Genomic DNA, 24,527 nt, shown 5'->3' on the forward strand with positions numbered 1-24,527 from the left:
TTTGCTGGATAATAGAAAGGAAGGACTCGCTGTTCGGGGTGGATGTAGCCCAAACTGGGTGAACCACATATATCTGTGTCTCTCTTGTTTTATGTGTTTTCTGTGTTTATATTTCTGTAGTATTTTATGTGTTCCATTGCTCCGTAATAAATAATTTTCTAACAATTAGCCCTGGTAAATCCTTGCATATTAGTTCAGATTTGGACTCATCTCAGCAAGAGTAGCTTGTGAATTTGTTGCAAAACCATGTTAGTGCCTTTTCTTGGGGCTATGAAGATATGAAGGGTATTCCTCCTGAAACTTGTACACATCATATCTATATTCAGGAAGGAACCCAACCTGTCCGAAAACCCCAAAGGTGAATGAATACACCTCTAAGAGATATTGTGAAGGAAGAAGTACAAAAACTCTTGGATGTCAGTTTTATCTATCCTATTTCCAACAGTCAGTGGGTCTCTCCATTAGTGCTACTACCTAAGAAAGATGGAAGATGGCTTATTTGTATTGATTATCGAGAATTAAACAAATTCACTCTCAAAGATTATTTCCCTCTCCCTTTCATTGACCAGGTGCTTGATACCCTTGTAGGAAAGAAATATTTCTCCTTTTTGGATGGCTTCAATGGATATAACCAGATATAGATTGCACCCGAAGATCAGGATAAAACTACTTTTACATGTCCATGGGGTACATTTTCTTATAGAGTGATTCCCTTTGGTTTAAGTAATGCCTCGGCTACCTTTTAAAGGGCAATCCTGGCCATTTTTGCTGATCTAGAATTTTTAGAAATTTATATGGATGACTTTTATGTGTTTGGTGATTCTTTTCAAGAAGCTCTCAAAAATCTGGAGAAATTACTTCTTCATTGGCAGGAATCCCATCTTGCCTTAAGTGATAAGAAATGTAGATTAATGTGCAAAGCGGGAGTGGTACTTGGCCATTTGATTTCTGGTAAAGGTATCCAGGTTGATCCAGCAAAGATTGAAATCATTTTGCATCTTCCTACACCCAAAACTCAAAGGGAAGTAAGAGGTTTTTTAGGACATGATAGTTACTATAGAAGATTCATTGAAATTTTTTCTAAGATAGCTTCCCCTCTTTTCAAACTTCTAGCTAAGGATAGTGAATTTTCTTGGACCACAACTTGCCAATAGTCTTTTGAAACATTGAAGGAAAAGTTAGTACAAGCACTAGCTTTGAGAGGTCCTAACTGGTCCCTACCTTTTCACATTTCCTCTGATGCTTCAGATTTGGCTATTGGCGCAGCTTTAGGACAAGAGGAAAATAAGCAATCCTATGCTATTTATTATATTAGTAAGAATTTGTCTTCCGCTAAATTAAATTATACAGTTATAGAGAAAGAGTTTTTAGCTGTAATTTTTGCAATTAATAAGTTTAGGCACTATATTACAGGATATGAAGTATTTTTACATACTGATCATTCCATGATTAAATATTTGATGACCAAACCATTGACTATCGGTAGAGTGACTAGGTGGTTACTATTGTTGCAGGAATTTAATATTACTATTGTTGATAGACCAGGAAAATCTAATGTTGTAGCAGATTTTCTTTCTAGATTAGATAATCCTGGTGAAGAAACTCTTATTAATGATGATTTTCCAGAGGAACATCTTTTTTCTATGTCAACGGATTCTCCGTGGTTTGCTAACATTGCTAATTACTTGGTTACTAGGAAAACACCACCCCACTTGTTCGCTCGTGAAAAGCAGAATATTATTCAAAAAAGTGTTGCATACTCCTGGATTCGAGGAGATCTCTTTTACACTGGTCCAGATCTGATTATCCATAGGTGTGTAAGAGAGAAGGAAGCGTTTGACATATTGAAATCTGCTCATGATGAACTTTGTGGAGGCCACTTCGTTGATAAGCAGACTACATATAAAGTATTGTGTGCTGGTTACTTTTGGTCTTCCTTGTTTAAGGATGCCAAACAGTATGTCAGGTGATGTGATGGCTGTCAATGAGTGGGCCAACCTAATAAAACCAATGAAATGCCTTTATGCCCCCAAGTTATGATTGAGCCGTTTCAAATATGGGCTATTGATTTTATAGGGCCAATAAATCCAATGTCATTAAGTAAAAAGCATATTTTGGTTTGTACAGATTTTGTTACAAAATGGGTAGAAGCTAAAGCTATTTCCTTTGCAACAGAAAAAGTTGTTGTTGATTTTCTTTTTACTGAAATCTTTACTAGATTTGGTGTGCCTAGAGAAATTGTTTTTTACAATGGTCCGCAGTTTATTTCTAATCTGGTACAGGGTGTGATGGAGCAATACAAGATCTGGCACAGGGAGTCCACACCATATCACCCACAAGCAAATGGCCAGGTGGAATCCACAAACAAAGTGATCGAGTCCATTCTTACAAAGACAGTAAATATGCATCGGAAAGACTGGGCTGAAAGATTACCAGAAGCTTTGTGGGCATACAAAACCACTTGGAGAAATATCACGGGACATACACCATATGAGTTGGTATATGGCAAATAGGTTCTGTTACTAATTGAATTCCAGATCAAAACTTTTAGAACTGTAGTTCAGTTAGGACTAGATCTCTCTGAGGCACAACAACAACGTCTTCTCCAATTAAACGAGTTAGATGAATTTCGTAGGGATTTTTTTAAGCAAAACATACTAATTCAGCAGCAATGCAAAAGGTGGCATGAAAAATCTATTCAGAAAAAAGCAATTCCAACCAGGTGATTGGGTGCTCCTTTATGATTCTAGATTTGAAATTTTTAAATGGAAATTCCATACACATTGGATGGGACCTTATGAAGTGATCTGAGTATTCGAAAATGGAGCAGTAGAATTTAAAACTATTGATGGACAAATTTTAGTATTCTTGCTAAATGGACATAGATTAAAGAAGTATTTTCAGCCACTTGGTAGGAAATATTTTACACAACAAGTCCAACAACAATTCGGGTTGGTAGTGGTGAATGGTAATACCAACCTTTTGAAAACATGAATTCTTCTTCTTCTTAAAAAAAAAAAAAAAAAATTAATACAAAAAATTAAAACAAAAGGTAAAGAAAAACTGTTTTCCTGTAATTATGAAAATCAGTTCGCTGACATGATTGTAGAAGGATCAACCTGAAAACCAGCTTGCTGGCAGGAAGATCAAAAATTTCTAATAAAAAGAGAATTTTGCTTGATCTTTAGATATGCTAGCGACTGTTGAAAATGCAACAAGATGATGGAGCTTAGTGAAAAGAAGTCGCCTTCACTAAGTGGGCCCACAGGCTATTTTTGGTGCAAAGTCTATTTTTAGACTATGTCTATTTTTAGACATATGGATCATGGTCTATGAGTTGCAAGATGTTGTTTATGGATGATTGGTCATGTTGGTAAAAATAGATGGACTTCTATTTTTAGACATATGGGCAAAGTCTATATTTAGACTGCCAGTCTAAAAATAGAACAGTAGAATATTATTAGCTCTTAATAATATTTGGACCCTAAACATTATCTTATCCTCTTGCAGCACTTCAGTTCGAGCTACGGATGTGGCACATGCAACTGCCAGAAGGAAATATGATTTTCTTATGGGTTAGTTGAACTATTGCATGATGGACTTTAGTTAGAACTCAAGTGATTGAGTTTGGTGGAGTTGATTGAGGAGTTGATGGAGTTGTGTTCAGTTTGACTTAGTTGAACTAATTGTATTTAGTCTAACTGCCAAATACACTAGTGATGAGTGATGTGAATTAATTATTAATTAATTCACTAATTATTAACTCATAAATCAACTAAAGAATACATAAGTTAACTTAGTTCATGGACAGTTCAGTGGAGACAAGTGTTAGAGGCGGGTGAAAGAGTGAGACTGCTATCAGTTGTGACTATAGTTGTGCATGAGATTTGTACAATCAGTGATTGAGATTGCCAATGAGGATTGTGCAGTACAAGCCAAGGGAAAACGAGCTTGGATCAGATCTATTCTCACATTGGATTGCGCAATAGAGGCAGGCAAACAGTGGAGGAGATTTGAACTTGTTACTTGATTCAGATCTGAGCTAGTTTGTGTGCAGTAGGTGGAGATAGTACTGAGTACTTGTGAGGAGTATTGTAGTATGTATTGTTACAGGTTCTCTATCATTATAATATACAGATATTTCGGGGTTTTCAGATGTATGCTTTCCCCATTACATACTGTGTTAATGTGCGCATGCGATTGATGTTTCATTGTTTTTAATTCCGCAAAATTGATGATCAACGTAGAGGAGGTTATGTATTATGCATGCATTCCACAAATAGTGTATAATCAGGATAATCTCTGTGAATAAGTGTTATATTATTCAAAATTTATACATGGTATCAGAGTGATCATCAGGTCTATTATTCAGAAACTGATTACATTTTATTTCTTCAGGCAGAGTCTGTAATCAGGCCAGGTAGCCTCTAGATTCATCCTTCTTTTGGAAGGTGAGATATCTGGTAAAATCCCATACAGTCAATCTCTGTATGAGAAATACTTTGTTCTCATGAATTTTAGATCAGAAGCGGTTGAATTTTGAGCTGGTGGAATTCAAATTTGCAGCAGTGTTTTCTTGGTGTCAAAGTTGAAATGTCTTTCAACGGATTGCGATTGGAGTATGCCCTTGAAGGTAGCTCGAATTATATTGCATGGAAAGACAGGATGGAGGTAGTGTTAGATGACAATAGGTTGACGGAGTTCATAGAGGCTAAAGTCCTAAGGCCTACTGATGCTGCTCACGTTGAGGCTTGGCAAAAAGAAGACAACAAAGTGTCAAAGGATTCTGTTGGAGGGCGTGAAGGATCACATTGTATCCAGCCTGCATGGAAAGGATTCTCCATACTTGATGTGGAAAGCATTGAAAGATTTATTCCAAAGCAAGAGCAACCAGAGGAAGTTGGTGCTCAAGGATAAACTTAGAAGCATTAAATGTGAGAAAGGAGACAGTATGCCCAAGTATCTCACGAAGTTCACCTAATGTCGGGATGAGCTGGGAAGTGTGGGGGTGACTGTCAATGATGAGGACTTGGTGAGCTTGGTTCTCCTTGATCTTTTGAAGAGTTGGCATTCCTATTAGGACTCTGTCAATGGTCAGGAGAGATTGCCAGGATGGGAGAGGCTTTGGTCTGATCTTGTGCAAGAGGAGATCAGGCGGAATACCAGGGATGGATCTTCATCAAAGGCATCTAATGAAGAAAATTGTGCTTTGGCTGCCAAAGAAAAGAAGGGGAAGAACAAGAAAGCTTCTCATTCAAGAGTGAAAGGAAATAAGTAGGACATGTCCAAGGTGAAGTGCTTTCACTGTCACCAGCACGGACATTATGCCACAAATTATCCACAGAAGAAGAAAAATAAGCAAGTTGTTGGATCTGCAGCGGGAGAGGCCTTAGCCTCGCAGTTTGAGCTGGATTTTTCACTGATCGCATGCTTGGTATCAAGTGTGATGGGATCGGTATGGTTCTTGCATAGTGGTGCGTCTTTTCACATGACAGGAGATTGAGATTTGTTTTCTGATCTGGATGAGAAAGATCTTGGAGTGCACATCGAGATGGGCGATGATGGTAGATATAGTGCGACTGGTATCGGTACCATTTCCTTTGAGAGGGAGTCTAGTAAACCCTTCGTATTGAAGGAAGTGATGCATGTTCTAGGATTGAAGAAGAATCTTATCTCTGTGGCAATGTTAGAAGACAAGGGATATGATGTTGTTTTCAGCGAGGGAAATGCTTTCCTGCGCAGTAAGATAACTGGAGAAACCCGAAAGATAGGGGTTCGAGTCAAGAACCTTTATCAATTGAATGTAGATGGCTGCACAAAAATGGCATGCAAGGCAGAAGGATTGGTGAGCCGGGATGATGGCGAGCTATGGCACAGGAGATTGGGCCACCTTCACCATGGAGCCTTGAAGATACTACAGCAGATTTCTACTGGGCTTCCTAAAGGCACTCTTGCATAGTTAGATTAGTGCAAGGGGTGTATTTTGGGAAAATTTGTGAAAGCCACCTTTCATGAGAAGGATAGTCACACCACAACGATCCTTGAGAGAATTCACACAGACGTGTGTGGACCTTTCTCAGTAGCTTCGACAGCAAAGCACAAGTACTATGTGATCTTTGTTGATGATTTCTCTCGAAAGTGCTGGATCTTCTTCATGCAGAAGAAGAGGGATACATACTCAAAGTTCTGTGAGTTCAAAGCACTGGTCGAGAAGGAATCGGTGAAGAAGGTGAAGGCTCTTAGGAGTGACAATGGTGGTGAATTCATCTCTGGCGAGTTCAAGGACTTCTGCAGTGCAGAAGGGATTGGAAGAGAGCTCATAGCTCCCCATAACCCACAGCAGAACGGGGTTGCTGAGTAGAAGAAAAGAACGATCGTGGGTGCTGCACGGGTGATGTTGCATGATCAAGGCCTACCCCTTCACATGTGGGCAGAGGCGTGCAATACTACAGTATATGTGCAGAACCATTGTCCTCACAAGATACTTGGCATGAGTACACCCGAGGAGGCTTATTCTCGTAAGAGGCCTGATATTTCCCATTTGAGGATTTTTGGTTCTCCTGTTTACATGCATGTGACGAAGGATGCAAGGAAGAAGCTAGAGCTGACTACAGAGGTTGGGATATTTGTGGGGTACACTGATACGCCCCACAACTATTGTGTGTATTTTCCAGACAATCGCAAGACTGTTGTGCGACGGGATATCAAATTTCAGGAGGAGAAAGCCATGAAGTGTTTTCTTAAGAGGGAGCCACACTTACATGCAGATGAGGAGCTATTAGTTCCTAAGGATGAGCTTCAAGATGTGGATCAGCCACAAGATGAAGTTCGTGGAGTGGAAGAGACCACTCATGCAACGCCAACCATCAGAGGGCGAAAGCGCACTACAAAAGTTGAGCGACTGGCTCAAGATGCAGAGAAGGTTGTAGGACCACCTACAACGCAGCGCAGATAGAGACATTAACTTGATCGGTACACTGGATACATGGCTCTTGTGAGCAAATGTGTCGTGACTGAGCCATCCTCTTTCGAAGAAGCTGTGGAGGATCCCGCATGGGTAGTTGCCCTGGTGGAAGAGTATGATTCGATTGTCAGAAACAGTGCATGGGAAATTGTCCCAACACCAAAGGGGAAATCAGTGGTGGGTTTGAGATAGATATACAAAGTGAACCAGGTAGCTGACGGGAGTGTGGAGAAGTACAAGGCAAGATTTGTTGCCCAAGGCTTCTCACAGATAGAGGGGATCAATTATGAGGATACCTTTGCACCTGTCGCAAGGTATTCTTCCATACGGATGATTCTTGCTCTCTCAGTGCAGATGGGGTGGCACATCCATCATATGGATGTGAAGACTGCATTCCTCAACAGAGTCATTGAGGAGGAGGTCTACATAGTGTTGTGGAGGTAAATCCCCTCTGCAGACAAATGCGATCCCTACTAGCCCAAATGGGGTCTAGCAACAATCAAACAACACTAACACGCAGGTTCCTAATTGCAAATCAAAGACCGATGATGAGGGCCTACCTGGATTCCAACGCTAGTACTTGTAGAAGAGTCGTCGCTCCTGTTCCTTTGCTCTGGCTGGTCATAATCCCCACGATCCTCGTGAACGGACACTTGCACATGCAAAGAACGACACAAACACAAGCATAAAATCCAATAGATGCAACTATATATATCAGTCAGAAAGGATATAACTCAATAATCATTACAAAGACAATAAGAGTGGAACCATAATGATAGTCGTCTATTATTGATAAACAAAGAAGAATAAAACCATAGTTCTAACGTCAAATCCTCCTTTGGCTGGGTGATCAGCAGCACATGCCTTGCAAATCTTGTTGGGAATGGGGAACAAGCCTCTCCCTCCTTGGTTACTTGGACAAGAATCTCCTCACTTAAGATTTAGCCTCATGGGAATGAATAAGGCTCCTTGTAGCATGAACTTGGAATTCTCAGACTTTGAGACTTAGAATTTGGAACTTGGAGACTCACTTGTCAAAGGCAAAAGGACAAGCTTTTATAGATAGAGGAGAAAGAGTTAGGGTCATCCACAAGATTCATGGGATTGGATTTATCACTAAGAAGCTTCCATGAGAGGTGGAGAACTACTTCCCTTCTATGGAGATTCGAAGCCCAACTGAACTAACTCAAGATGGAATCGGTTCATGAATAGGTTAGGAAGAACCTTCGTAAGTTTGTTTGTTAAAAACATTACCCAACTGGGCTGGCGCGAGTGCGACTCTGAGACAGAGCGCCAGTTGGTGTGCCCTCTTTGCAGGATTTCCCCTATTGGTGCGAGTGATACACAGTGGAACTGCGCCAATGGAAAAAGGGCTATTTTTATGGGTATTTTGCAGAAGGTGTCTTCAGGGCATATGAAGTACATACTCAAGGGGATACAGTGCAAGTGTTTTCGGGTTATGTCACTTCTCACAGGTCCCGGAATAAGTCCTCCAATGTGCGGGAAGAGGGGTAATAGGGACGATGACAAATTATTGTGTAACAGATGCCCCCTAAAGCATGAAGCCCAAGAGAGAGAGAGGGGTGAAATGCTTTATAAGAACATGGCCAACTGAAAAACACTGCCGCCGGAGAACCTGCATGAAGAAGTACAACTGATATCTCAAGTACCTGACGTATGTGGCATGGGCACAGCCATCCATAGCAGAGTACATAAAAATCCATATCCAAGGTATGCGCGTAGCCATCCAGTAAGGATCGATAAGTAGACTCAGGCATGGTCGCAGCCATCCAGTGAATGAGTCATGTAATGATCATAATAATCGACAAAATTGCAACCTGGATCTCAACAGACAAAATCTAGGGTCTTGCGCTCCATCTCGACCCGAACAAAGTACAAGTTCAAGCATGCGAATATGGGAGTCGAATTCGAACATGCAAGAACATCGTCTGATTACCAGTCAATGATGAAAAATGTTAACAGACGCGAGAGGTACCACCAATAATGACAATGGTCCTCAAGGTACTATAGGTACAATCTACGGCGTGCGAATCAGTGAGCTGGCATTGAACACCCGTAGAATAATTCGATCGGAGGCCAATGATGAAAACCTCGCATCGAACACGAAGAACCTGCCATTGAGGCATGCAGGTTCCAAGGCACTTGAAGGGAGTCTCTAGGTCAACTTCCTAGATAATGAGCTGAAGTCGACAGGAAGTGACCCTGATCGAAGGTGGGCCATAATGTTTCCCACATCATCGACACGAGACAGAGAAGGATAAGATGTTTTGTGTGAGGTATCAGAGGGAGGTTGAGTATTCTGCAGAGGTCAACTTCTCTTGAAAATATTGGCGGCACGACAGTGGACTTGGCAGTGTTTGACATCAAATGATCAAGGGTCATGGTGACGAGGTAATGAGTAGATGAGAGGTCAAACAGGATAACCCAAACCCACGAAGGCAAGTGTAAAAACAAGATGAGATGTCCCCACCTAGACACGAATGCAGAAAAGTTCCATGTTCAAGAGCGACATACTGCCGACACGACAATAATTGTGGTTCCATTTTCCCCACCATTGTTGGCGAGTACCCCGGTTATTTTTTTATGACAAGCTTGACGGGGATAGCATATGCTTGAAATGCATCATTTCGAAGACATCTGATGTCATTAAATTTTAACGAGTCTAACAAAGGAAAACTCAACGTCTTTTCATGTTTAGAGAGTTTGAAAAGACAACAAAAAAGTAAACTCCAGGGGGGTCCTTTTTCGTAAAGTTGTGTCTCTCGAGTCCGAAAAAGTATAAAACAATGCTCGAAAGAACTGCTCGATCATTACGATCGAGGAGTACTTTTCATGAGTAGTGATTTCGATCTGAAAAAGTAAAAAAGTGATCAAAACCATGTCGCTTCGTAACCGTTAACGAACCTGAAAAGACAAGGGGCCCGACAAACTTTTCGTCTTTACACGGTCGGAAAAGAGTTTAAAGACGACTGCCTCTTATTTACATTTAACGAGTCAAGAGGAAAACTTGGCAATTTTTTCATCTTTAAACGGTTGGAAAAGAGCTGAAAGCAGACCTCCATTTTTATTCTCTTTAACGAGTCAAAAAGGGAAAAAAATACTTGGTAATCTTTTCATATTTTACGAGTCAGAAAAGGGCTCAAAGGTGACTCGTCCTAGAGGAACGAGTGGTATAAAGGGTAGCAAATGGTTCCGGTAATGGAGGAACTGCTCAAAACATCTAATGGTCAAGAGGCTGGCTAAGAAAACCACTCATCGCTGCAGTTCCTTAGGAAAGGAAAAACAACCAAGTGAAAGCGTATGATCGGCCAAAGAGATGGTGGTAATGGAATGAAACAACCAAGGCTCATCTAGCAGAATTTAGCGGATAGGCAACAATCACGAGATGTAAATCAGATATGAGTTCATTTTTACACAAGCTTGAACCATGGAGAACTCTGCTTAGATTCGGTTTCATTTTTACACAAGCTTGAAACGAAAAACTATGCTTGTTATGAGTTCGCATGCCCCCAGCATAATGACGCAAATCTAGGTACATGCCCCCCAAGCTTCATTGCATTCAACGAGGTGGATGGAATGAAGGTTCACATTCGAGATCTTGGAAAGATTCGACTTGGATTTTACAAGATCTTAATCAAAGACTCGATTTGGAAAAGGAGGAGTTGTTTCATTTTTTAATGAGGTTGACATAGGAAAAGAACTATCATCATAACCCTTATTTCATTTTTTAACGAGGTTGACATAAGATCAAAACTATCCTCATAACCCTTGTTTAATTTTTTAACGAGCTTGACACAAGATCAGGAACTATGCTTGTCCAGACCGAGTTTCATTTTTTAAGGAGCTTGACATAGGAAAGTGAACTATGCTCCGACCAGACCAAACCTAGTTTCATTTTTTAAGGAGCTTGACATAGGAAAGGAACTATGCTCCGACCAGACCTAGTTTCATTTTTTAAGGAGCTTGACACAGGAAAGGAACTATGCTCCACACAACCTAGTTTCATTTTTAAAGGAGCCTGACACAGGAAAGGAACTATGCTCTGCACAACCTAGTTTCATTTTTTAAGGAGCTTGACACAGGAAAGGAACTATGCTCCAAACGAACGTCATCATAATGAAAAGGAAGTCATTGCTTCCAAGAGTGTTGCTCCCAGTGAAAGGACAACATCTTGGAAGTCAGGGCCCAATGCCCCAAGGACATCATGCACGATGGCATTATCACTGGATACAGGCACGGGATAAGTAGCCACGTAGTTGACCTGCGGTGGGGTAGATACAACCAGTGGATAAAAACCAGGAGGGGATGGCAGCTGCGCAGGAGGCATCAGGGGACTAAAGAATGATAATTGATCTATAGTCACAATTCTTCCATCGTGTGGAAAAAAAACCACACGGAAAAGTGAAGAGACGAGGGCCCCCATGGCATAAACATAGTCACAGCTAAGGAGAAGACTAAAATCTAAAGCACCTTGGGTAACCAGTACGTCTATATAGATGGTTTTGCCTCCCAAAGTAATAGGAAACTTCGGGAGGATCCCTAACGGTTGACTGGTTCCTCCGTCAAATGCCAATAGATTCTGTGCGACTGGCATAAGCTGTGGGGAGCCCAAAGCTTGCCAAGTAGTGAAAGGCATGAGACTAACAGATGCACCCTCATCCAAGACAGTGCCAGGTACTACCTTATCATAGGCATGTACTGTAATCTGGAAAGGCACATGGGATGGAAGGTGGAATGTAGTCAAATGACTCCAGTCGAAGGAAATGACTAAACTACTTGGTGGGGAATCGTATGATTTCCCCCCATGTGCTATAGGAGACGAAGGAGGACCCCCTTGATCAGCGAGGATAGGAGGGTCATTCTTGGACTCAAGAGAATCTGACGAGATGAGAAGAACATGAGCAGCAGAATCATGATGCTCCTCCGGAACAAAGTAATCAACAGGTGGTGAACCCAAGTAAACACTCTCTCCAACCAATGGTTGGTCTAGAGCAGGCTTGGCACAACTAGGTTCGGAAGGAGGAGGACAGACAAGAGAAGAATCTAAGTCGATCTCTTTGTCCACAAGGAGGGGGTTAGAAGAGAGCCTCTGATAACCAACAGGGAGTTGGGGTGAAGAAGCTGTAAGACTTTCCAAAACAATGGAAGCTTTATCCATGAGCGGACAAAGGTGAAGGGGATGATTGCCTTCACATAGTCTACAGGGGATTCGAATCTTCCCTTTCTTCTGAATGTTGTCAGTTGATAGGGTGGCATCACCATGAGCTTCAGAGGACAATGAGGGGTGGGCTGGATCGCGAGACCATACTTCTAAGATCCTGGGAATGCCAGGACAATCACAAAGAAGGTGGTCATCCTTGCACAATCTACAAGGAAATTTAACCTTCCACGGGGGGGCGGAAAGTGTTTCGACCTGGGATGGACTTTTAACCTCTCGCTTAGGAGACTTCTTCTTCTTCATCTTCTTCTTCTTCTTCTTAGCCACCTGGTTACTTGAATCCAGACTTTCACCAGGCGAAGTAGAAGATGAGGACACAGAAATAGGCAAAGAAGGGGAGAGGTCGACCTTAGAATCAACGTGATGTTGTTCAGGTGGAGGAACTGATTGACTAGCAGTTGAGACAGTAGGGACCAGAGAGGTTGAGAACAACCAAATAGGCAACCCAATAGTTAACCCAGGAAGGGACAATGTTGCCATGTAAGGAGCACCAACATTTCCAAAAGGAGGGAAATGACCAGGATTCCCATCAGAGGGGATGCCTGGGTTGGTAAACTCCGGAAAAATTGCCATCACAAACGAGAAAGAACCCTACTAAAACTAACGCAAACAATATCTAACTGGGTAAATGTGAATCGTGGCCGAATAAATTTTAAGACGCAAGGACATAACTTGACATTTTCATCTTTAAAGAGTCGAGAAAAGGACAAAAAGATGACTCTAGTCGCCTTCGAATGTTTAGTGAGCCCGAAGTGACAAATGCTCAGGTGAGCCTTTTCTTTTAGGGAGTTTGAAAAGGATAAAAAAGTGACTACTCTGGAGAACTAGGCAAAAGGTTTACCAAACAAATCCGTAAAACTGCATATACACCTTGGCAATCATATGGAAACCAAGGACTTTCCGTACGGCAGTCAATCTTCCCGAATGTTGTGTTCGGTGTGTTACGGCTTGTAAGGCGGTAGACACGGATTCCTATGGATAAAGGATGATAACCTAGTGGGGTCTCCCCATATACTCGACGATACGTGGGAGCTCAAATCCATACTAGACCACAATTGAGTCATAAAAGGAGGAATCACCCAACCTTGAGTGGAAACAAAAGTGACCAGGTTTAATGATGCCGGAGCACATCTCTAGCCTAGACCTCTAAAAGTGTGTGTTATGTTCCAATGCATTGCTAGATTCATTCAGTTCATTTTAAAGTTGATCTTGGATTATGTTTTAGTTTTCAGGCCCTACCATATGTAATCTCTCAAAATTCCCTAAATGCAAACTATATGCCAAAATATGTCATTTCATTCGATGAATGCTAGTCACAAGAGGGTTTGAGAGCTTTCACACAAACGAAATGATCACAACACAACAAAGAACTTCCCTGATGCGGCTAATGGAAATTAACAAACTTTTCTTTAAGATCACTAATCACTAATCAAAATGAAAAGTTCTAATTCTCATTAACTAATATAGAGCAAAAGAGATTTTTTCTTTTGTTAACGGCAAGATGCACTAAACAAACTTTGAGAAATGATAACAAAAGAGTAAAAACACAAATTTCACTCAATGTAAACACATTCAGTTCCCTAAATCACAAAGCAAACCTCCAAAGAACGAGAAAAATCCCAAAGAGACCAATGAGCCGTGTAATCTAGGCTCAAAGTAAGATGAAGCAGAATTCAAGTGAAGACAAAGCAAGTCACCCAAATAATGCAACAAAATGATTTACAACCACCAAACAAGTGCAAGGGAGTAATCAAAGAATCGACTGCACCACTAGAAGATCAAAACACCTGAGGAAGGCTCGACACACAAAGCCACTAGATGTCCTATGGCTAGAAATGTGAAATCGATAGAAAAAAGAAAACACCCAAAGGGTAAAGGTTAAATCCAGTCAAACAAGACTCCAACACACTCAAGCAGTCGAAAAAAGGGTACCCAGAACAAAGACCAAGCTCAAAAGGCTCAAAACCAAGCAAACTTTAAAAGTTCCCAGGCCTGGCACGACTGTCAGGCTGAAACTAGCGCCTTTCAAGGATTGGCGCGGGTAGTACATTGACAACTGGTGCCAATTGGCGCGACTGTTACTCAAAAAGGAGTTCCAGTCAAGTTTGCTATGCCAAAATAAAAAACAAACGAGCCAAAGCTATGTCAACAGTACCCAGGTACACCAAGGGGCAAGAAGCAACACAGGGACTCAACCCAGAAAGCTAATCAAGCAGGAGAAACCAAGAAACAACCAAGAAACAAGGCAAGTTCCAAGCCGTTCAGCTCGTAAACCAAACCAAAGATGGACTGAAGTGGCGTTGATCTACTTTGCTAATGCAGAGCAATAGTGTTTTGAAGGCTATCTGGCTGTACTTCAGGCTCTGTCTAAAGTTTACAACAAGACAAAACAAACAACAAGGCAAAAAACCAACTCCCCAGTGGAGTCACCAAATTGTTGTGGAGGTAAATCCCCTCTGTAGACAGAGGCGATCCCTACTAGCCCAAATGGGGTCTAGCAACAATCAAACAACGCTAACACGTAGGTTCCTAATTGCGAATCAAAGACCGATGATGAGGGCCTACTTGGATTCCAACGCTAGTACTTGTAGAAGAGTCATCGCTCCCGTTCTTTTGCTCCGGCTGGTCACAATCCCCACAATCCTCGTGAACGGACACCTGCACATGCAAAGAACGACACAAACACAAGCATAAAATCCAATAGATGCAAGTATATATCAGTCAGAAAGGATATAACTCAATCATCATTACAAAGACAATAAGAGTGGAACCATAATGATAGTCGTCTATTATTGATAAACAAAGAAGAATACAACCATAGTTCTGACGTCAAATCCTCCTTTGGATGGGTGATGAGTAGCACATGCCTTGCAAAGCTTGTTGAGAATGGGGAACAAGCCTCTCTCTCCTTGGTTACTTGGATAAGAATCTCCTCACTTAAGATTTAGCCTCATGGGAATGAATAAGGCTCCTTGTAGCATGAACTTGGCAATTCTTAGACTTTGAGACTTAGAATTTGGAACTTGGAGACTCACTTGTCAAAGGCAAAAGGACAAGCTTTTATAGATAGAGGAGAAGGAGTTAGGGTCATCCACAAGATTCATGGGATTGGCTTTATCACTAAGAAGCTTCCATGAGAGGTGGAGAACTACTTCCTTTCTATGGAGATTCGAAGTCCAACTGAACTAACTCAAGATGGAATCAGTTCATGAATAGGTTCGGAAGAACCTTCGTAAGTTTGTTTGTTAAAAACTTTACCCAACTGGGCTGGCGCGAGTGCGACTCTGAGACAGAGCGCCATTTGGCGTGCCCTCTTTGCAGGATTTCCCCTATTGGCGCGTGTGATACACAGTGGAACCGCGCCAATGGAAAAAGGGCTATTTTTATGGGTATTTTGTAGAAGGTGTCTTTAGGGCATATGATGTACATACTCAAGGGGATACAATGCAAGTGTTTTCAGGTTATGTCACTTCTCACAGGTCCCGAAATAAGTCCTCCAATGTGCGGGAAAAGGGGTAACATGGACGGTGACAAATTACTGTGTAACACATAGAGCAGCCCAAAGGTTTCGAGATCTTCAGCAGTGAGTCGCATGTGTGCAGGCTCAAGAGAGTGCTGTATGGGTTGAAACAAGCACCTCATGCTTGGTACACACAGATAGACAGTTATTTCACTGGACTTGGATTCTCCAAGAGTGAGGCGGATCCTAACCTATACCAGATTGTGGTGGAGGGTAAGTTGCTTATAATTTTACTTTATGTAGATGATTTGATTTTGACAGGAGATGAGCTATTGATACTTTCATGCAAGGAGGATCTTGCTAGAGAGTTTGAGATGAAGGACTTGGGCCTCCTTCATTATTTCCTGGGATTGGAAATTTGGCAGCATAGTGATGTACTATTTGTTTCTCAGGGTAAGTATGCTCGGGAGATATTGGAGAAGTTCAACATGCATGGCTGCAAGCCTGTTGATACTCCTCTTCTTGGAGGTTGGAGGAAGGAGGATGCTACTTTAGCGGAGGTAGTGGATGCCACTGTTTATCGACAGTTGGTGGGGTTGCTTATGTATATGTTCAATACATGACCCGATATATGTTGTGCTATTAACCAACTTTCACAAGCTATGGTTAAGCCAACCAAGCTCTTCTGGAAGGCAGGCAAGCATGTATTGCATTATCTCAGAGGCACATCGAGATATGGATTGTGGTACAGACAGGAGGATGAGGTGAATCTATGTGGCTTCACGGATGCAGATTGGGCAGGGAGCCCAATGGAGAGAAAGAGCACATCTGGAGGGATCTTCAGTATTGGGTTGACAACATTTTCTTGGTACAGCAGGAAGCAAAGATCCGTGGCACTCAGTTTAGCAGAGGCCGAGTATATGGCAGCAAGTTTGGCTGCATGCGAGGCTGTATGGATCAGGAAGATCCTAGTCAGGTTGTTCAGGTCACACTTGGAGCCTACTATGATTTATTGTGATAACCAGAGTTGCATTAAACTCTTGGCTAATCCAGTATTTCATGATAGATCCAAGCACATCGACATCAGGTACCATCATATCAGAGATTGTGTGCAGCAGAGAATCATGTTACTTTCATACATTCCCACGGAGGATCAGGATGTTGATATCTTGACGAAGGTGCTCACCAGGAGAAAATTCGAATACCACAGAGGCAGGATAGGAGTTGTAGATAATCCATATCTTGTTGAGAGGGAGTGTTGAAAATGCAACAAGATGATGGAGCTTAGTGAAAAGAAGTCACCTTCACTAAGTGGGCCCGCAGGCTATTTTTGGTGCAAAGTCTATTTTTAGACATATGGATCATGGTCTATGAGTTGCAGGATGATTTTTATGGATGATTGGTCATGTTGGTAAAAATAGATGGACTTCTATTTTTAGACATATGGGCAGAGTCTATTTTTAGACTGCCAATCTAAAAATAGAACAATCGAATATTATTAGCTCTTAATAATATTTGGACTATAAACATTATCTTATCCTCTTGCAGCACTTCAATTCGAGCTACGGATGTGGCACATGCAACTTCCAAAAGGAAATATGCTTTTCTTATGGGTTAGTTGAACTATTCCATGATGGACTTCAGTTAGAACTCAAGTGATTGAGTTTGGTGGAGTTGATTGAGGAGTTGATGGAGTTGTGTTCAGTTTGACTTAGTTGAACTAGTTGTATTTAGTCTAACTGCCAAATACACTAGTGATGAGTGATGTGAATTAATTATTAATTAATTCACTAATTATTAACTCATAAATCAACTAAAGAATACATCAGTTAACTTAGTGCATGGACAGTTCAGTGGAGACAAGTGTTAGAGGTGGGTGAAGAGTGAGACTGCTATCAGTTGTGACTATAGCTGTGCATGAGATTTGCACAATTAGTGATTGAGATTGCCAATGAGGATTTCACAGTACAAGCCAAGGGAAAACGAGCTTGGATCAGATCTATTCTCACATTGGATTGCGCAGTAGAGGCAGGCAAATAGTGGAGGAGATTTGAACTTGTGACTTGATTCAGATCTGAGCTAGTTTGTGTGTAGCAGGTGGAGATAGTACTGAGTACTTGTGAGGAGTATTGTACTATGTATTGTTACATGTTCTATATCATTATAATATACAGATATTTCTGGGTTTTCAGCTGTATGCTTTCCCCATTACATACTGTGTTAATGTGCGCATGCGATTGATGTTTCATTGTTTTTAATTCCGCAAAATTGATGATCAACGTAGAGGAGGTTATGTATTATGCATGCATTCCGCAAATAGTGTATAATCAGGATAATCTCTGTGAATAAGTGTTATATTATTCAAAATTTCTACAGCGACCACCAATTAAAAGAAAGTTCAGCAGAACCAATCCTTATACAATTGGGGTAATTAGCATGGATATTTTTATTCAAGTAAAGCTTAATTTTCGTTGTAGTTATTTTTCTTGCAACAATGCAGGCAGACCTTCCAAAAAAGTTTATGCCTTTCTTCATATTCCACTTTCGTAATATTCCCTCAGTTTTCTTCTTTAATCCTAGAATGATTAACCTTCCCATATTCTTCTAAATTTACCCCATCTGTTTCGTTAAAACCCCACTTTACCCTTGAATTTTTTTCCTATCCCACTTCTCTTTATCCCCTCTTGTGGTACTATTCATGGAATCCCTATAATAGAATTCTTTCCCATTCTAAAATTTCCCTTTTCCCACTTCTTTGTTCCCTCATGAATTCATTGTAGCATCTCGCGCACAAAGAGCAAAAGGATATGCTCTTAAGCATCAAGAAAGGGCGAAGCAAATTTCTAGTATAAGTTGAGGAAGCCATGTTGGAAGTCCAACCTATATTTTACTTAAATCCCCTGTTCTTTTTTTCAGATATTATGCTTGCACTAGTGCAAGCATGTCGTCCTATATAATAATGCAAGCAGAATGGTACCAGCAGAATAGCATAGTTTAAGCAGTGCAAGAAGACTGGTACAAGCATGAACCCTATCAGAAACATAGTACAATTTGTTGTTTTCATATAATACATCATAGGAAAGTGTTGATCATGAAAGTTTATAAGAAGTCCTTTCACTTAGTCGATGAGTACTTGTGCTATCATATTAACTAGGAGAAAATTATTTAAGGTACAAGGTGTTTTTAAGTTAAGAATCATGATCATTTTGTAATGAATGCTAAGTTCTTTTTGAATTATGAAGGAGTACGGAAGTGTTTAACTGTTGCTTGGATATAATTTCCCCTTTCTGCCATAATCCTAGATGTCCTTCACTCAGAATGATTACCTCACCTAGCCGTTAAAACGCTGCAGCAAGTACCAATCTGGCATGATCTAAAAGATGCCACGCATCCATGGCTATTTCAGTGGAATGAATGAGTGATAAGATGGAAGGAATGGTGGGTGGTTGGATCCCTATCTATAAGAACCAATTTTCCCAGTGTTGCATGTAAATTCTTGACTGTTCATAACCGTTAAGTAGTGATGCCGCTTGTTCGAAGCGAACCTTCGTCTCTCAGTAGCGTAGAATAGACTGCTAAGTATTGCAATAGTCTTTCACTATTGCGAGACTCAGGCTTTCTTCAATTCTTGCAAAAGTTTGACGGGCACAATAGTGAAGTGGCCTTACAGTTTGCCAGAAGTTTCAAAAATGGTCGAGTAAAAATTGGTCCTCTAAAATTTGAGGTTATGGAAGAATTTATAGTAGTAGCGACAGGCTTGTAAAATACTGGTGAGCAGTGGTTTAAAAGTCAGAAACTAGAAAGGAAGCGATGGCAGTGTTTCGTTGTCGACAAGAAGATGAAGGTAGATTGGAAGGAAGGAATTCCACGCAGTGCCCTGTTGGGACAGTGGTAGGACCTCCTTTTCATCCCATAGAAATTCGTAACCTATGAGGGAAGGTAATCCCACACTTTTGTGTACCATTTTAGGATGATGCAGCTTTTCGAAGCTGCCCTACACATCCGATCGAGGATGAATTTCCCCTATTTTTTGCTTAAGAGCTTGGAAAAAATGGCCAAGGGTGTGCAGGATGGACGGGCAAACTAGGCCGAAAAGAAGTTATATCACCACGGCCTGATAAAGATTTTGGTCCAGAAACAATTATAAGTTAAAGGCATCACCTGGGAGGCATTATTAAAATAGCTACTTAAAAAGACAGCTACTGGAAAGGAGACAGAGGACCCCGCCAGCACAAGCAAGGGTCTGAGTAAGAATGTAAAGGGGAGTCCTTCTTGCACCAATGCAAAAAGGAAATGACCTGAAAAATCAATAGAAGAAAGGGCCCCATCTCCAAATAAGAAGACATCTAGTGCACCTATTGAAGAGACTCCTTCTATGCCACCAGTATAGGCACAAACCCTTGAAGAAGACAACCTATCAGTCCTTGCGGATGCAAAAAAATTTGTAGATGTAGAATATGACACTCTATTGGTCAAATTCATTAAAAAGCCCTGGAAAAAGAATGAAGAATCTGGTGCAGGCAAAGAACCACAGTCCCCACAGGATGTTGAATCCCCTTCTGCACTAGTGCAAGAAGAAGAACCATAAAAAGAAGAATTTCTTAATGTAACCATGAGGGATACTGAGGTCCCTGAGGAAGACATAGCCCCTGTCAAGATAGAAGAAGAAGAAGATTTGGTAACTCTTGCTTCTCGGATAGTTGAAGTAGAGCTTCAAGTACAGAACTTAGAACAACTCATAGCTAAAGTGTAGGAGGATAAACAACATAGAAAAGAAGAATTAACTGCAGAGATCCAGAAAAATAAAGGAGAAGTTAGAGTTTGGATGTACCGAACTCCGCAATGTTTCAAGCGACTTAAAAAGGTGACAAAGAAACTAAAGAACATCAGAAATAAGAAGTCTGAAATATTGCAAGCTGACGTCAGTATGTCAGAGCAGGATTGAGCTACAATGCTCAATGTTTTGAAGATTTTTTTGCAAAGGTAAAGAGTTGTGTGAGGACACACAGCAACTTAGGGATGGGAGGATGTTAGCCCCCTAATTTTCTCTCTTTTTTCCAATTTCCCCTTCCTAAATCATAACCATTTACCGCTGTTTTACCTCTTTTATACACCCTCATCTTGCGCCAGTCCAAGCATGATGACATATTTCGTATAAACTTTATTTTTTATACTTTTAATTTAGCTTAGAATTAATTAATCATTTATTACATGACTTCTTAATTTTAATCACTCTTTGTAACTTATTGATATCTCCATTACTTATTTGGTAGTTAGAGTACTTACCGTGACCGCTGATCCTAGTGTAGGATCAAATCATGCATTGTTGTCAGCATAGCAAATCCTTGTAGCAGATCCAAACCTCCTTGATCACTACTTCATTTTGAGCAGCTTCAACCATGACAACAAGATCGATCCAAAGGTAGTCGAGATCAAGTCTGTGAAGGACGAAAGCTGGAGATTGGCTATGGCTAGTTTTTCTAACTGTCTAATTTTGAAGGCCGAAAAGCTAAATTTTGCGTTTGGTTATGTAATTGGTTGGATGATCTATTTTGGCTTTTGGCCAAAGATCTATATAATGTAGAATGTAAATATGACTAAGGGAGAAGTTTTTGATAGTAGAAGAGAACAGAGTCACAGCTAGAGAGGTGGTAATAGGTTTCTGTATTTTGTTATCTCCCGAATCTGGGCTGGACGATGTATTAATGTATGTACTTGCCTCAATGAATTAATAAAAGAGAGATCTGCCTCATGTTTCACAAATTGCATTTCTGTATTTGAGCTGATGAATTGATTAAGGTACTAAGCAACATTTTTATTTAAAGGGGAAATGTGCTGGTTGGCTAGGGCCCAGCCAACCCAACACGTTTACCCCATCTCCCTTTTTCCTGTAATTTGTGTTTACATTGTCAAGTTTGATTTAATTTTAAGCACATGCATTCCTATCTGAGTGAAAGCAGATCCATTGTGTGAAGTAGATAAATTCCCTTTCCTACACTTGATTTCAGATTGGTTTTCCTCGGCCTTGTCCTAGCAGGAAAAATAACCCTACACCAGAGCATGTTGGTGTGATATCCCCTTTTTTGCAATTCCATTTGATTGGTTTTCCCGCCTGTTCCAAGTAGGAGAAATGAACCTACACCAGTGCACGTTGGTGTGATGCAGCAAGCCTTCTTAGTCTACTTCCCACAATCTTCTTTCTTTCATTAAATGCTTATGATAGGATAAATGTATATTGATTGTTTCTTTATTCCTACACTCTGTTAAGATCAGAAACATTCACTTTTTATGTGTGCAATTTGATTTAACAATATAATAGAACTTGCAATAATTAAGCACTCATTTTAAGAATTAAATGCTAAGTGCAGGAAGCTATGATCTAGTGCAAGAACTAGTTTCTTGCCACGAGATCTGAGTGCTTTGAACCTGGAAAAGTTTAATCCCTTGCAGGAAGTAAAAAGCCTTTAGTAAAGACACTATTTGTACCTTCTTCATAAATCTCTGTTCCTGCACTAATGCAAGCAAACTGCGATAGTACAGGACATATTAGTGCAAGAAGGAAATCTCTAAAGGAGCAAGTTTAAGGGCCCATCTAATCAGATTGCTAAGTGCCTCTACTATAGAAAAACACACACTCAATAGTTAAACAATAATTAGCTAGAGTGATTGCCATTTATCTTTAATTCCCTCTTGCAAATGCATTCTTCCTTGTTCCAGTCTTAGATTATTTTGATGGTTCAAGTTTCCTTTTTCTCCTTTTAATTTGATCTTGCAATCTTTCCTTTAAAGAAAGTAGGGATTTATATTAGGAAGATTCATACCATCTCTAGCATTGCCTGTGCTTTGTCTCTAAGTTTACGGATCCCCCGGGTTGACAAATTAAGTGTTGATGAGTTTGCTTAACTGTAATTCCTACACCCAACAATAGCTCTAGTTGAAACCCTGCCTGATGCTGATACAATGCCACCCGAGCAAGAACGTGAGGAAAATGTAGTTGCACCACTGCCGGTTGGAAGTCTTGTAATAAAAGTATTCCTACAAGAACAGGCTCAGAAAAATGTTAAAGAAATATAGAAAACAAAAGTGAATAATTGGGCAGCTAAGAGAGTGGTTAAAAGAAGCGATTAGAGCCAGGAATTTGAAAGTAGAAAAAGAGACCATAGGCACACAGACAAAACATTGTTCTGGAAAGGATGTTGAAACCCAAACTTAGGATATTTTGGTTTTTCCAAAGGAAACTTAGGCAGATCCATATCCTGTAGAAGACATTGAAATGCAGACTGAGGGCCCCTATGTTTGTACACAGAAGACCCAAACAGACTACCCTACTGTGAACATTGCTGTTCAGATTGATGCTGAAGGAAGCATCCCAATTGATTGCTGCATAACTCAAGAAGTATCCAAGGCTACTATCCAAACCGACCCTATAGAGACACAAGATAATGATGCCCAAATAGAGGAGACGCCTGCTTATATTACTCTAGTAAGGGAGGCATTTATTAGTAGACTACAAAATGAACTACTGAAGGTTCAATAGGAATTAACCTAGCACAAGAAGGAGGTATTGCCACTATGGATACATCAAGAGTTGAAGAAAAATTTTGAGGCACTCATAGTGACTGAGGATGAGACCTTTTCTTAGTACAAGGCTGAACAGAAAAAGGTTGAGAAAGCACGGGAAAAATTACAAAAGGCTAAAGAGCAGTTGGAAACTATCTGCTCTCTTTATTCAGATACCCTATCATGCAGAGCCCTTACTACAAATTATGCCCTATTCCTCCTGGAGAGGTACCTCCTACTGAAATTCAAAGTTGTTAAGGCTGGGAAGTTTGTGGAAATCAAAACTACCTCGGACTTTGTGAAGTGCTTCCGAGAACAGGACAAGTAGGTACATCGCCTCCTATGTGAACTTTATATGCACAATTTCTTTCTAGAAGAGGACAGAGATAGCAACCCTGGCCCCTTTATAGGGGATGTACAACTCCAAGCATTTCTCTCTTTTACTACTAACCAACTCGAGTGGTCCAAGGCTCATAATACTTTTAGAAAGCGTGAAGAAGGAATCGACCTATGGGTGAGAGGGGAACCTACCAAACCCTTGCATCTCTCGGTCAGACACAAGCAATTCATGAAGCGAGATGGTGTTGTGGGCCAATTGGGGCCATTTCACACGGATATTATACAAGCTGGAAAGGAGTACTTCCAAGAGATTAAGGAGGAAGCCTTGTCTACAGCCAGACAAAGGTGGGAAGTCTCCAACATTACTGTTAGAAATTGAGAACCATTTGGATACCAGAACTTTAAAACTACCTCCTCTCGTTTCCATAAGTATAGTAACATGGTCTTAACCATGGGGCCTAAATGGATAGGATGTCGGTATAGAACTCTGATCATATGGTATCCTCTAAAGAAGTATCGTTGTGACTACACCTTGAAGGATCAAGACATTAACCAGGCTTTTTCTATACTAAATAAGAAAATAGCTTCAGAAATTATAAGGAGGAGGTATATCCCGCCTATTCCCTAACTCAACTACACCTCAACTATTAAATTGCATGAGGTGCAACAAGGTAAGCTGGGGAGTATGTTGGGTCAAGAAAAAGTTTTGTTTTCTCCTTGGTAATCGCTTTATTTGCCACTCATCCTCACATTATTATCTCTATTTATGAATAAAAGTAGAGGAAATAATTGCTAAAGCCGAGTAAAAGTAATCAGTAACAAATTGGACGAATCTAAGAAGGAAAAACTAATTTTTACTATCTTTATGTGCAGAAGTCACGAATTGAGTGATGGCTGCCCAATTGACCAAAAGGCAGCATCTCACAATGGAAAGCAACAACGTCATAAGCAAGGCAGGACAACGG

This window comes from Pinus tabuliformis, chromosome J (genome assembly GCF_031772625.1).
Source record: "Pinus tabuliformis cultivar Carrire ecotype Pingquan chromosome J, CPIR1, whole genome shotgun sequence".
Taxonomy (NCBI): domain Eukaryota; kingdom Viridiplantae; phylum Streptophyta; class Pinopsida; order Pinales; family Pinaceae; genus Pinus; species Pinus tabuliformis.